The sequence below is a fragment of the Engystomops pustulosus genome, chromosome 8 (genome assembly GCF_040894005.1).
Source record: "Engystomops pustulosus chromosome 8, aEngPut4.maternal, whole genome shotgun sequence".
NCBI classification, from domain to species: domain Eukaryota; kingdom Metazoa; phylum Chordata; class Amphibia; order Anura; family Leptodactylidae; genus Engystomops; species Engystomops pustulosus.
Window position 1 is genome coordinate 40961129 of NC_092418.1, and position 6000 is coordinate 40967128.

Below are 6000 nucleotides of genomic sequence, written 5' to 3' on the forward strand. Positions count from 1 at the left end.
AAATGTAAATAAGATAAGAACTGAATATGTTATGTAATTTGGAAAGATGGCACACTCTAGAGATGGCATTCTAGAGTGTTGGTGGTCTAGTGGCTACTATCAGGCATTTACAGTATTTAAAAACTTGTTTTTTAACCTGACTAAGCTATAGACAGAGCTATGTTTTTCCCTAGAGAGCTGTGTAACCATCCTTTTGTTTATGTTGTTAGTAGCAGCAGGACTATGAAAAATGGATTATATTGCTGTAGTATAGATTCTCCAAGTGTACTAGAAGAGTGTCCTCATATCGCCATGCTTTAAGCAGTAGTGAGCTGCTGGTCAAATAAAGGTCTTTAAGTTGAAGGGAAGGGCTTTGCAGTAGTTCAATGCTGAGAGCATTGCAGTATGAAGACATAGCTCCAGTGCATTGGAAGATGCTACAATCCTAGAAAACAAATGCATATTTTACATACAGATTTCCAGGACTCCTATCTAACATTGTCAGCAGGTTTTATTCCATGGAACCTGTAAGTTAAACTAACCTACACTAACTAAACATCGTTTAGGCTACATTCACACGACGTTGTGCCCGTCGTACTGTAGCATGGCGGGCATACATCGAAGCCCGGGAGAGGAGGAGGGGGTGAGCGTTGCTTACCCTCACCTCTCTCTATAGCGATGTATGGAGCAGGTGTGTTGCACCGTACCGCTCCCGTACGACTCCCTGTGCCCATTGCCGTCTATGGGGGATGTATATACATCGGCTATATATACGTCCCCCATATGGCTGTGTGAATGTAGCCTTAATACCTCTATTATATAGCAGTACCTCCATGTCAACTACCTACTTGTCCATTGTGGTTGTCTTCCCAATGAAAGATATAGGGGGTCATTTACTAAGGGCCCGATTCGCGTTTTCCCGACGTGTTACCCGAATATTTCTGATTTGCGCCGATTGTACCTGAATTGCCCAGGGTTTTTGGCGCACGCGATCGAATTGTGGCGCATCGGCGCCGGCATGCGCGCGACAGAAATCGGGGGCGTGGCCGAACGAAAACCCGACGTATTCGGAAAAACCGCCGCATTTAAAAAAAAATTGTGTCGCGAAAATTTCACTCACCTTCATCCTGGATAGGCCGGTGTATTTCGAGGCATTCCAGCGGACTTCAGTGCAGCAGCGCCACCTGGTGGACGGCGGAGGAACTGCTTTGATGAATCCCGGCCGGACCCGAATCCAGCGCAGAGAATGCGCCGCTGGATCGCGAACGGACCGGGTAAGTAAATCTGCCCCATAGAGATCATCTTGTGAACCATGAGTCACCTTTTGTAAAAGAACATTACACATAAAAGCTTAGATCAAATTCAATCAATTTTATTTTAATAGTTGGCAGATATTAGAATGTGACCGGGATGTTACAATATTGTAATGTGTTTGCATTGTTTGGTTACAGGAAGAGATGTTTCTCACTAGGAGAAATGATTTTAATAAGGCTCATAAAGGGCTCACAAATAAAATAATAAGTGAGACGATTACCAGGCTTCACGATGAGTAACAGCAGAGGAAGCATTTCTGGACCATATGGATTCCTTGACTTCTACTGCCATCTGCTTCTGCCTTGTGTTACGACGCCTTCCTTGGCTTGCTGTTATCTGTTAAGTGCTGCATCATGTTTTACATTGTCATGACCTAAATTATTAAAAATGTGGTAACTGTAGAAGGCAGGTGTAGTGTCTGAGAGCTCTTATTCATTGTGTCATAGCCGCTGTGGGGGAATGGCTTGTCACCTCGTCCATATGGATTACTTTGCACCTCCAAGGTTGGAAAACAATTGTTTTTTATTTTTACAACAAAAGGGTTATGAAAGGAGCATTTGTTATATATATTCACTTTCTAAAGTCATAAAACCAGGGATGGGACAAGGCATTTTGTAACCCTAGGAGGACACGGCCATGATGTCGCCCTCCCCTCGATTAAATTTAGGACAATGACAATGCCACCATATCCTGCCCCCAGGAAAATTGCATAAATAATAGTTACAACCAGACATATCACATTTATATAAGGCTTCATGCACATGAACGTTATTTTCTATGGGCCCTGGTTTCAATGGCCCAATGTATGAGCTGCCTCAATGAGCCACAAAACACATGAAAGCTACCCCTCACAAGTGGGACACAATTGTGAAGTGCAATGAAATTTATTGTTTATTTTAAACTTTTGTAAAAAAAAAATAATAATAAATGTGCGGCGTGTAATTCTATACGTCCCCCTTAAGTTAATACTTTGTAGCGCCACCTTTTTCTATGATTACAGCTGCAGGTCGCTTGGGGTATGGAGTCTCTATCAGTACTGCACATCAAGAGACTGAAATTCTTGCCCATTATTCCTTGGGTAACAGCTGGAGCTCAGTGAGATTGGATGGAGGGCATTTGTGAACAGCAGTTTAAAGCTCTTGCCATAAATTCTCAATTGGATTCAGGTCTGGACTTTGACTTGGCCATTCTAACACCTGCATATGTTTATTTATGAACCACTTCATTTTAGATTCTGCTTTATGTTTGGGATTATTGTCTTGTTGAAAGATAAATCCCCATCCCAGTCTCTTCCTTGTCCCTGCTGATGAAAAACAGACCCAAACCATGATGCTGCCACCACATGTGAGAATTGGGATGGTGTGTTCAGGGTGATGAGCTGTGTTGCTTTTATGCCAAACATATTGTTTGAAACCAAAAGGTTCGATTTTGGTTTCATCTGACCAGAGCACCTTCTTCCACATGTTTGGTGTCTCCAAGGTGGCTTGTGGCAAACTTTAAACAAGACTTAGAGAAATGGCTTTCTTCTTGCTACTCTTCCATCAAGGCCAGATTTTTGCTGTGTATGACTGATTGTTGTCCTATGGACAGACTCTCCCACCTCAGCTGTAGATCTTTGCAGTTGTGGGCCTCTTGTCTGCATCTCTGATCAGTCTTCTCCTTGTTTGAGATGAAAGTTTAGAGGGACGGGGTAGATTTGCAGTGGTCTGATACTTCTTCCATTTCAATATGATCACTTGCATCATGCTCCTTGTGAAATCTTTTTATATCCAAATCCAGCTTTATACTTCTCCAAAACAGTATCATGGACCTGCCTGGTGTTTTCCTTGGTCTTCATGATGCTCTCTGCGTTTTAAACAGAACCCTGAGAGCAGGTGTATTTACACGGAGACTTGATTGCACACAGGTGGATTATCTATCATCATCAGTTATTTAGGACAATATAAGATCATCCAGAGATCCTCATAGAACTTGTTGAGTTTGCTGCACTGAAAGTAAGGGGGTTGAATAATATTGCACTCCTCACTGTCCCACTTGTCTACACCAAAAAATTACAATTCTATATCTTTATGTTTGAAGCGTGAAATGTGGCAAAAGTTAGAAAAGTTCAAGGGGGTTGAATACTTTTGCAAGGCACTGTAAGTGTGCTTGGTTTACAATCCTTCATCCTGGTGGTAGTTTTTAAAAAATGTGTTTGCTATGTTTTTGAATAATTTCAAGGTTTTTTAATTGTATCTATAAGATTACTTGTCTTACTGCCAACAGTGTGTGGTGAGTTCCAGGGGGCGGTGGGGAGACTTTCGCTCAATCCCTCCTCCCCTACTTCTCACTCATTGCCCTACCTCAGCCTGTATCCTGCTTCCTCACCCACCTTCCATCAGCTCCCCACTGCTAGCAATTCTCATTTGAACTGCACCCCTTCCCTGGGACTCCCAACCCACTGGCAGGGAGCTTGGTAATGTTAAAGAAACTATTAAAAAGTAATGGGATTATTCAGATGCCACAAAGGCATATTTTAATCAACATGCCAGAAGCTATTGGAACCTGTCATCAAGTAAAAATGACTTTCCTGATGGCAGGTTACCATTAATATCCAACAAAGGTTGTGCTTGAACCATGTAAACCAAATATTTATGCGATCATTGGCACGATCACCACCTTCGATGATTGGCAAGCCAAGAGGGGATAGTGATCTTTAGTTTTTGCCCAATATGCTATAGGTGTCTAATTGAAAATTGATTGGCAAAATTTTTAGAAGCACTTCATTCCAGTTCCATAAAATTGAGACTCTACTCCTGGAGTGATATTAAAGTAGCTAACAATCATGTCTGAAGTGTAAGGCCTCATGCACACAAACGTGTGGGGGACACATGTGTGGGGGATATTGGCCTTTACTGATGTCTATGGCGCCGATTACAGTATGGTGAGCATATATTGTCTAAGAGCACCATGACCGTGCACAGAAAAATATAGAATATGTCCTATACTTTGCTGTACACTATGGCGAAATATGGTTGCTCACTTCTATATGGAGAGGGAATGGGTGAGCAATCCTCTCTTCTCCATGGCTGTATACTGTATGCCATAACCCAGGCGAGCATAATTTGTGTGCAAGGGGTCTTACTGTGCCTTTTAATTTGAATTGTGCAGAATTCTCTGAATTCAGCCAAAATTTTGCACAATATGTAGCAATGGTTTTACATAAAACCATTTTTAATAAGAAAAAAGAAGGAAGAAAAAGTTGTAAATAATAAATGCCCTAAAATGTCTGAGCCTGGTCTTCTTTATAAGAAGAAACAATACCCATAAGATCAATGTCAAAAGCAGAAAATTATGCACATGGAAATTTGCATGATCTGCAGCTCTTAAAATCCACAGCATGTCAGTGTTCTGCTGCAGAATGACTATGGATTTTAATTATTACAACAGAAGAGGAGAATGTAGTGAATCGCAGATTTTGGGCTGAATTTACCTGCAAATTAAATGTGGAATTCTCTGCCTTCTGTTTATGAAGTGTTGTTGTAGAGGTACAGCTGTAATTTTGCATATCTTTTATGACTACTTATGCCTATTTCTGCTCTCCACCAGGTGATACCGTATCATTCAGAATTTCTGGCCCCAGTTCAGATTTTTTGGGCAGCCGGTAGACCGCCCTTGTGAAGAAAGAGCACATCACTTTCTAGTATGATCTTACTAAAAATACATTTAAGTGGAAATTTTAAACAGCCTGACAGAAGGAGAAAACTCCCTGATATATTTCCAATTCCAGGTAGAAACACTTATCTGTAGAACAAATGTTATCACAGCGAACTTCTCTAGCGTGAGATCCACCGGCAGATGTATCAATGAAAAAATGCTGACAGACATAACAGAAATTCTGCAAGCAGCATGAAAATACCTTATTGTTGGATTACAGGAGAGGTATTTGTTTCACAATAGTCTAATACTCATTGAAATACAATGAAAAGTGATGCATGTTATGTGTCCCCATAATTTAAATGGCATAGACCGTTTTCACATGGCTTGCAGTGCTTCATTACCAACACTATTGTCAGTCATGGAGGTCTGCAGACATTGAGATAATTCTAGCTCTGCAGCATAGTAAACAGCTTGCTCTAACAGCAGAAGTTTATGTGTGAAGGGGGTAAGGGGGTATTTCAATTCTTTTGCTCACTAGGGAGTTGATTGTTCCAGGCGGTAATCTCCATCAGGAATACTGTGCCCTCTGCTTGTTAGAAAACCTCCTCTAATCAGTATTGTTATCCAGACAGCGGCAGAGTTAAGGTGCCAATATAGACTCCAGAGAAACGTATTTGTCTCCTAATGCAAAGTCTTTCTGTGCCAGGCAGACTGCAGATTTTCTTCTTTACTGCAGCTTATTTTATCGGAGACACATAGCATAGCTCTTAAGATGTTTTCAAGGCCGATCTTGCAAATCATACAAACTGCTTCAATCTTGCAAACATATAAGGCCAGGATTTGCCATGAGTAAAAACTAAAATGTATAATATATCTCAGGGCTTAACAGATGGCATTGGAGCATGTTAAAGAGATTGTCCTAGTATCTCAGTAAATAAAAAAATTCGGAGGAATAGAAAGTCGTTCTTAGCATCCTAATCCTCCCATTCCAAACATTCCCTGGTATGCCGCCATCTTGTATCCCTCTCCTTCTTTACTGCAACTTATATTATCAGAGACACGTAGCAT